The following is a 9062-nucleotide window of genomic DNA, read 5'->3' as shown; positions in this document are numbered from 1 at the left end:
CATCAGCCTCCTCACAATCACTCAAAAGAGTTGTCAAATATCTGTTTCATAAATCAACAATTCCGGAATTGAACCTCGGACATCAGCCTCCTCACAATCACTATTGTAAAAGAGTTTAGAAAGTCTCAGTTTCATATAAACAACGATTTCGGAATGGATCTTCAGACATCGGCCTTTTTCACAATCACTCAAGTAAAAGAGTTTATCAAATATCAGTTTCGCTCAATCAATGATACCGGATCATCACCGGGTATCGGCCATGCATGATAATATGAGAGAATGTGTGCAATGCATATGTCAATCATCAACAAGTAAGCTCAATATCACAAGTACCTCAACGGGGTACGCCAACAATATATCGCATCACAATACCAACAGTGGGTGTCACGACCCGACTAAGGGGGGACCATGACGGGTACCCGGAGCTGACTACCGAGCACCACTCATTAGACTATTCATTATACTCAACCTGATCATACATAAACCCCAAAGCTATACATAGATATAAATAAGCTCGTACAACTACAAAAATGATATACAAAAATGTACACTAATATTATCATGGGACACAATTTACCCACATGTACGTATCTACGAGCCTCTACTAGAGTACTAGGCATAAGGACGAGACAGGACCCCGTCGTGCCCAAATACGTACACAAAATAATGTATCAAAATAGAACCTCCGGAATAATGGAGTGCTCCTGAAAAACTGCTGATCAGCTCCTATGAATCTGGGCCACCTCCCTGTTTACCTATGGGCATGAACACAGCGTCCAAAAAGAAAGGATGTCAGTATGAACATTGTACTGAGTATGTAAGGCATAAACAACAATAATACATCGATGAAATAAGGAGACATCAAGTAAGGAACAACCTGTAAATGACAGTCACTTAAGACTGAATAATGCATGCTAACTTACTTCATAAACATCATCATATCATGTATGTTTATAGAACCTGCCCGACCATTTAGGTACGGTGTGATCATCATTAGCCCGCGTCCAGGCCTCCCACGCTCGGGGTGAACATCTCATGCCGCCTACTAGCGGTGTCTGCTCATGCCCTCTAGACATGGTGTATATGCCGCCCGCCTTAGCGGTGCCTGGCCAGCCATATAGGCGCGGTGTAATCGCATCATCGTATACTCATCATAATTGTTACGCCCCAGAAAATTTCATGTTACCAAGGCTACAGACGGCTTAATGTGTGCTTAAGGAGGAGAAAATATTACAAGTATAAAGGATGAAATTCTACTGTATTAGCATGAGGATAGCATGAGTATGATATTTTGAATTCGTACAATATGATTAGAATGATACGTTAAAAGATATATAGCCCTCGTAATCGTAAGCTAAGGTGGGGTCCACATGTCAAGATTTTATAAAGGACATATGACAAGTTATATGGACAATATATGTGAAGTTAAACACAACACAAGAAGGACCCTTGAGCCCAATAAAAGTGGAAGCCCTTCAAAAAGATGTTTTTTAAGTTACGTTTTCGAGTGATCTGACTTCGGGAGGCCATAAACCCATCATTATTTGGGAATTTGGGAAAACTCTTAAAATGAAAGTTGTAGATAATTTAATTAGTCTTCCAACCATAGGTCGTGGGCCTGCATGTGACATAGGGATAAAAAGTTATGCATATTTTAAGGTAGAAAGGTCAAGCTGGGCAGTGGGCTCGACCTAACCCGACTCAAGGTCGGTGGGAACCGACCCAAGAACCCTATATAAGGGCGAAATTCGTGCAATTTGTTGACATTTAACCCCAAAAAGAGCAGAACCTTTTAGAGAGAGAGGAGAGTTAGAGAGAGAAAATGGAGAATCGATCAAGTTCGAGGCCCCGAATCCTGAGGCTCGTGAAGGATAAAGTGTAATACGAGCTGTCGTCGTCGTTTTTACCTAAATATTGATCTTGGGGGATGATATTTTCATGGTTGAGCTGCTGCTAAGGTATGTATAAGATTCCTTTTATGCTATTAAAGTGTTTATTTAGAGTTTTAATGGATTAGAACGGAGGAAATAATGTTAAAAGATCGTTTGGCATTTTTGGGGAGTTTATGAAGGTGGGGCTATTTCAGTGGAGTTAAATGGATGGAAATATCTGAGTTATGATGTATATTGACTGTCGATATTGTTGTTTGATGTTGGAGATGATAATTTAGCTGAATTGGATTTCCGGGTTTGTCCAGTTTATAAAGGAAATGCTGTCGAAATTCCGTTAGAAATAGAGATAAGTTTAAGGGATTAATTATAAGGATATATATTGGATTGATTGTTGGTAAATTGATATTGTTGATAGATTAGCGTGACCCGAAGATGGACTGTGGGTAGGTGGAAAGTGGCAAAGGTATGTAAGGCAAACCTTTCTTCCTTTGGCATGATTCTTGTTGTTATTCATTCTATATGTACTCCATATGATTCCATTCTTAGACGAGTAAGGTCTAAATGTTCCTTGTGATGGCTTATTGATATTGTACTCCTATTCTGTTCCAAAGGGAACATCCATAAGGTGCCAAGTTGAGTTGTGTATATGGTTTTACTAATGATTTTGAGGAAATGAGTTTTATACAAAAGGAAACATAAAGTTTGATTTTCAAAACCACTCCGAAAGGGGTGCGAGATTTTAGTACTTCATTTCATTTACCATTTATGTTTACATTCCATAGTATCATCCCTTTGTATTGATATAATCATTTATTCGTTGGGTAGGGAAATAAAATGAAATTGAGTAGAATATAAGTAGTAAGAATTTCATAACAATTCTACCCTTAAACCTGGAAGTATGTCCTCCTAAGTCTAGTGAGATACAAATTTGATAAATTCTTATGAAAGACTAAGGCTAATAACTGGACTGTGACGAATTGATTAGTGACTTATGATATAAATTGAAAGTGATATCAGTTGAGTCATTTGTGGATTTTAAAAGAGTATGCATTTTAGATGATTTCAATGTGTTTAAAGTACTTATTTGATTGAAAGTTTTCATAATCGTTATAAAGATAATGTTTTATATTCTTAAAAGTTTTTGAAATGATAGGATTTGATAAAGCGAATATCTAAGGGTTTGCTCGACACTGATGAGAGTCGGGTGCCCATCATGCCCTAACGCTGTTAGGGTGTGACAAAGTGGTATCAGAGCAGTTCGTTCTAGGGGTTGTCTGCAAAGTTGTGTCAGGTAGAGTCTTGTTCATAGGTGTGTTGTCGACCACACTTATGAACGGGAGGCTACAGGGTATCTAGGATGGTTTTCCTTCATTCAGATCATAGATTGTGCTATAGAGTTGTGTTATAGGCCTTGAATCCTTGCCGCTAACTTTAAGATTTGAATTTTGATTAAGTGATTGTAAAGTGAGTGTTACATCCGACATTTTTGCTTATTCGAAAATTCAAGGTAAATTGACTTGCAATGAATAAGGCCACAATTGGACCTTACTTGGCATGAATGTGTAGGTAATGAATACAATGGTGTGGAATTACGAAAGGTGGCCAAAGGCAAAAATTGGAATTTTGGAAATTTGCCTTATGGATTGCAATATGTAGCTAACAAGTTGGACTTAAAAAAAAATCAATAAAACAAGGCCCAAAAGGGAAGGCCCAACCAGCCATGCTATGTAAAAAAAAGGGCCCAAGTCCATGATTTAATTAGGTAATATTATATATGGTTATACATATCCATAGAAGGTTCAAGAAAGCAAGACAAATCAAGAAAAAGAGAACAAGACCATTTCGGGTTTGAGAGGAGAAAAAGAAAGAAAAATTTTGGAGCCTAATCCTTGAGTTTAAAATTCAATTCTTGTGGGAATACTACTAAGTGCAAAGTCCTCTACAACTTGGTACAATTAGTTTGGCAAGAGGACAAGTTTAGTGCCAAGTGAAGAACTTGAAGAAAGGTAAGGATTTTATGCTTTTTGATATGTTATGGAAGGTATATGTATGTTGTAGTATGTGTGAATGAATGAAAAACATGGAAATTTTGTGTGTTGAAAAGTATGCTTGTTGGCCGAATACATGTACATGTATTACATGTCTTGGATGATTTGAATTCATGTTGTAATTTAGTTGTAGTATGGTGGAAATTGTATTAGAAATGGAAGTGGAATGAATTAGTGAAAATTGAAGAATGTAGGAGGTGGTCGTGTGGTATTGTTAGGTGTTGATGGAGTATGAATTTGATCTTGTTTGTATGTTAAGTATGTTATGGTGAAGTGAATGGAAAGATAACAATCTTTATTGTCTTGGAAAAATGGTTATCAAGTTGTTGTAGGAAAGTATGCAACTTTGTTATGATTTATGTAAAAATGGAAATGAATGTATCAAGAGGCAAATTATGATTATTGTTGATGAATTTGGATGATGGAAATGTATAATGAACTTGTATGTTGAAGGTTAGGAAAAATTGGAAAAGTAGTGGCTTAATGGAGAGTTTGAATGTTTGCATATCTTATGTATATTGTGTTAAAATGGTATGATATGCCTTTGACGTATGTTGTAATGGTTTTGTTGGATGATGAATATGAAAATGATAAGTTTGGTTTGGAAATGTAAGTTTGAAACGAAAGATGTTTCGTTATGTCGAAAGATGGCTAGTGATGCCATAGTGTATGTTTTAATGTCTATTGTTGTTTTGATGTCATTCTGGGTTGTTGTGTTGATGAATTGAGCCGAGCTAAGTCTCGGGGAGGTCTTATATACAGAGGAAATGCTGCCGAAATTTCGGTAGGCAAGTATGTGTTAAGTTGGATTATTGAAAAGTTTGAAACTAACAAATGGTAAACTTGACCATTTCTAGATTTTGGACGAAATTGAAGTCGACGCCAAGCGAGCGTAAGGCGCTATCGAGGTATGTGAAGCATTTCCCTTTGTTCCTAGGAATGTTCTGGATGTGATAGGCTCGACCGCGAGCCTTAATTACGACTCTGTTCCCCGGAATTCGAGACGGAAAACCGCTCCAATTCCTTCAATTCAATTGAAGCTATTTTCTTACAAATTGCCTTTAAAGTGAATTTTTGGACAAAACTTCCCTAAACGGAGTCGGAACACTTCCAAACGATTATGGATGACCTCATAAGGTCTATTAGCGATAATTTACATATGTTGCCTCGAGTTGGTCCGAGGCGGGCCCGCAAGGCCCGATATCTTCTGTAATACTTTAAATACTTCCGTTTTGTCCGATTTTCTCAGAAACCATCTGAACTATTATTTTGATCATGATACTACTATTTTTATGAAATTCTTACAAAATGATTTCTGAACATCTGAGAATCTGATTCTGATAATAATTTGTCGTGCCTTCCCAAGTAGGATATAGGCGCGTACTATGCATACTATCCGTATACTCTGATTTTGACTTGCCGTTTGGCACCCTTCAGTCTGATTGAGTCTGTATGTGAGTCTGTATGTATGTGGTTACTCATGGATCTGTTCGTGGCTGTCTCAATGCATTCCTTCACTGCGTCCCGGGCCAGGTTCTGTTATCGTGCATATTTCTCTGCATTGTTCACCGCGTCCCTCGGCGTACGGGCCGGGATCTGTTATATCTGTATGATTTTGATATATTGATCTGTGTATGGGGATGGCGGCCAGGATGACATCTGATATGATCTGATCTGATCTGATTCTGTCTGTCCACCGCGTCCCGTACTAAGAGGGCCGGGTTCTGTTTACCGCGCCCCCAGACAGGGCCGGGATCTGTATGTCTGTGTGCATGTGCCATCAGTATGTATATAAGCACATGCCTCTGTATGATTCTGTATGATTCAGTATGACTCTGCACTACTCTGCATGCATAATTCTGTCAGGTATACTTCTGTCTGTCCGTCTGAACTACGACTATGTCTGTATGTCCGTATGGATTCTGACTCTGTATGTCCGTATGGATTCTGATTTGGTACGTCCATATGGGTTCCGATTCTGTACGTCTATATGGATACTGATTCTGCTCGTCTGTCCGGATTATGATTCCGTCTGTTTGTCCGAACCATAATTCTGTTTATCTGTATGGACCACGATTCTGTATGTCTGTCTGGATCATGACTCTGTCCGTCCGTCTAATTTATGGTTCTGTCTGTTATGTTTCTGTGACTCCGGTTCGGACTATGATTGTATCTGTTATGTTTCTGCTTTACATACTCGGTACATTTTCCGTACTGACCCCCGTTCTTCGGGGGCTGCGCTACATGCCCGCAGGTACAGACGCACCAGGTGATACGCCGCCAGCGTAGGGTTCTAATTCTGCTGTTTGAAGAGCTCCTTTGATCCGGAGCGTATACTTTTGGTATATATCTTCTGTCTTCTGTATACTCTGTATGTATGGATATTCTGGGTACGGCGGGGCCCTGTCCCGTCATATGATTTTGTATGTCTGTAGAGGCCTGTAGATAGATGTGTGGGTTACGGGTTTCGTCTGTATGTTAGCCTTATCGACTTATATGTAAAAGTCTGCATGTTCAGGTATATATATATATATGTTTGCGCGCGTGCCGTATCTGTATCGGCCTACTTCTGTAATATCCGTTTGAAAAAAAAAATAAAAAAAATCTGTACGATACGAAATTCGGTCAGGTAGGTATGTACGAGTACCCAGCTAGGGTGCCAGTCGCGGCCACGGGGTTGGGTCGTGACAGTGAGTTATGATTGCGAAATTGGAATTGCTCGTAAGAAAGGTAAGTTCTCTGATGATTAATGATTGCTATTTAAGGTAAGTGCTACAGGTTAAGGATTATAGTAAGAAAGATATGCTTCTTATCGAATTGAGAATTCCATTGCGAAGAGCATTTGTATAGGTATATGTATAGGGTGTTGTAATATGATTGTGGCCCTGTGAGACATGTTGATATATTTTGATTGTTGCCTTGTGAGGCTTGTTGGTTAGCTGTGTACAAGTGGGTAGTACAAATTACAGAGGAGGTTCTGTCAAAATTTGGTTAAAAATTGATTGTGATCAGTATATATATGTGTGCTATGATCAGTAAGATACACAAGTGTAAACTGAAGAATGAAAGATTAATAATAGTTGTAAATCAGCTGAAAGGAGGGTTATGAGATGGGTTCAAAATGAGTTTGAGAGTTAGGTTGAAATTACTCGTGGATATAGAAGTGAGTCGATGGTTAAGTTAAGTTCTCTCGGGGATTAGAAGTAAGGTTGATGAACTAAGATTAATGTGATTCGAATAATGTGATAAGATTATGAGAAAAGACTTAAGAGGGGAAGCAATGATAAGCAAGGAGTCATTCGAGAGGTGAGTTAGTATAAAAAAGAGTAATCTTAAATGAGTAAAGAATGCAACAAGGAAGATAAAGAAACATGATTAAATGTGTTTGAGGAAATGGAGTAATGTGTCCCTTATAGAAATCAATATAATTGAAAGCATCAATGAGGTTAAAGGAAGTTGAAGCTTATAGGGGAAAGATAAGTATTGAAAAGGACTTTAGGATTTGTGAAGGGTTGAGTGATATAAATAAGCATAGGAATTGGATACGAGTATTAGTCTTTATTTAACATTCGAGGACGAATGTTTCTCAGAGGGGAAGGATGTTACGCCCGAGAAAATTTCATGTTACTAAGGCTGCAGACGGCTTAATGTGAGCTCAAGGAGGAGCAAATATTACAAGTATAAAGGATGAAATTCTATTGTATTAGCATGAGGATAGCATGAGGATGATATTTGGAATTCGTACAATATGATTGGAATGATACGTTAAAAGATATATAGCCCTCGTAATCGTAAGCTAACGTGGGGTCCACATATCGAGATTTTATAAAGGACATATGACAAGTTATATGGATAATATATGTGAAGTTAAAAACAACTCAAGAAGGACCCTTGAGCCAAATCAAAGTGGAAGCCCTCCAAAAAGATGCTTTTTAGGTTATGTTTTCGGGTGATCTGACTTCGGGAGGCCATAACCCCATCATTATTTGGGAATTTGGGTAAACGCCTAAAATTAAAGTTGTAGGTAATTGAATTAGCCTTCTAACCATAGGTCGCGGGCCTGCATGTGACATAGGGATAAAACGTTATGGATATTTTAAGGCAGAAAGGTCAAGCTGGGCAGTGGGCTCGGCCCAACCCGACTCAAGGTCGGTGGGAACCGACCCAAGACCCCTATATAACGGCGAAATTCGTGCAATTTGTTGACATTTAATGTTGCTCCCAAATGCACACGCAAGTATATGTGGTCGTACAAGTAATATAGACTGTTAAGTCTAGATATCGATCCCACAGGGACTTAGATTCTACTGTTAAGATAATTCAAATTCGAATGAAACTATTCAAGAAAGTGAAAATCAAGATTGGTTGTTGTGCTAAACTAAAAATGAAAAGTAAACAATTTGTGATTGGTGTTTTTATGACTGGTACTATGTTGACAAAGATTGTAAGAATTATCAGATGAGAGAAAGATCTAGGGTTATGGCTTTCGACAATCCAGTTGATCTTCAGACAATTCCACCTATTTTATTTCCTGGGTTACTAGTTAACGGGTTAATTATGCTTTATGATATTCTCTCGAACTACTCTCAAGCTTGTAGATGTTACCATAACGCCTATATCTCTATGGTCATCAGAGGTAACAAGAACACGTTTATTTCTCCGTTTTCAACTAAGTAAGGCTAAAGGGTATATCTCTATCCTCATTAGCGAAACGATTAAATCGAACAAACTCTATTTATTCTTATTACATACGTGAATTCCCTTTCTCTAGTTCAATTCACGCACCACAGATAGTGTCTGACTATTGGCCAGATAATCAAACAATTAAAACCAAGAATAAATAAGCAACCCACAATATGGAAAATCAATAGATAATAATCGTCATCAAATCAACTTTCAAGTCTTTCGCCACAACCCTAGAACTAGGAGATTTAGCTACTCGTGATTCGATCATAGACAACAGAAGCCATGAATAAACTAGGGTTGAAAAAGATGAAAAATAAAATAACCTAGAGAGAGAAAAAGGAGAACGGTGGCTTACAAATCCTTGAATAATCCCAGAATACCGTTCACAGTTATCAAAATGTCTATATATAGGCTAGGGTTAAAATAACAAATGAGG

General features: G+C 38.1%; 1 long non-coding RNA gene across 1 annotated transcript; it reads left to right on the top strand.

Moving 5' to 3' along the window:
• Window positions 1-3759: 3759 nt before the first annotated feature.
• LOC132616685 (uncharacterized) lies at window positions 3760-6565 on the top strand. Its single transcript, XR_009573331.1, has 3 exons — window positions 3760-3898; window positions 4798-4848; window positions 6195-6565. It is a non-coding gene; the product is annotated as an uncharacterized LOC132616685 (long non-coding RNA).
• Window positions 6566-9062: the final 2497 nt, after the last annotated feature.

This window comes from Lycium barbarum, chromosome 11, assembly GCF_019175385.1.
Source record: "Lycium barbarum isolate Lr01 chromosome 11, ASM1917538v2, whole genome shotgun sequence".
Classification (NCBI taxonomy): domain Eukaryota; kingdom Viridiplantae; phylum Streptophyta; class Magnoliopsida; order Solanales; family Solanaceae; genus Lycium; species Lycium barbarum.
This window is presented reverse-complemented; position numbering and strand designations above follow the sequence as displayed.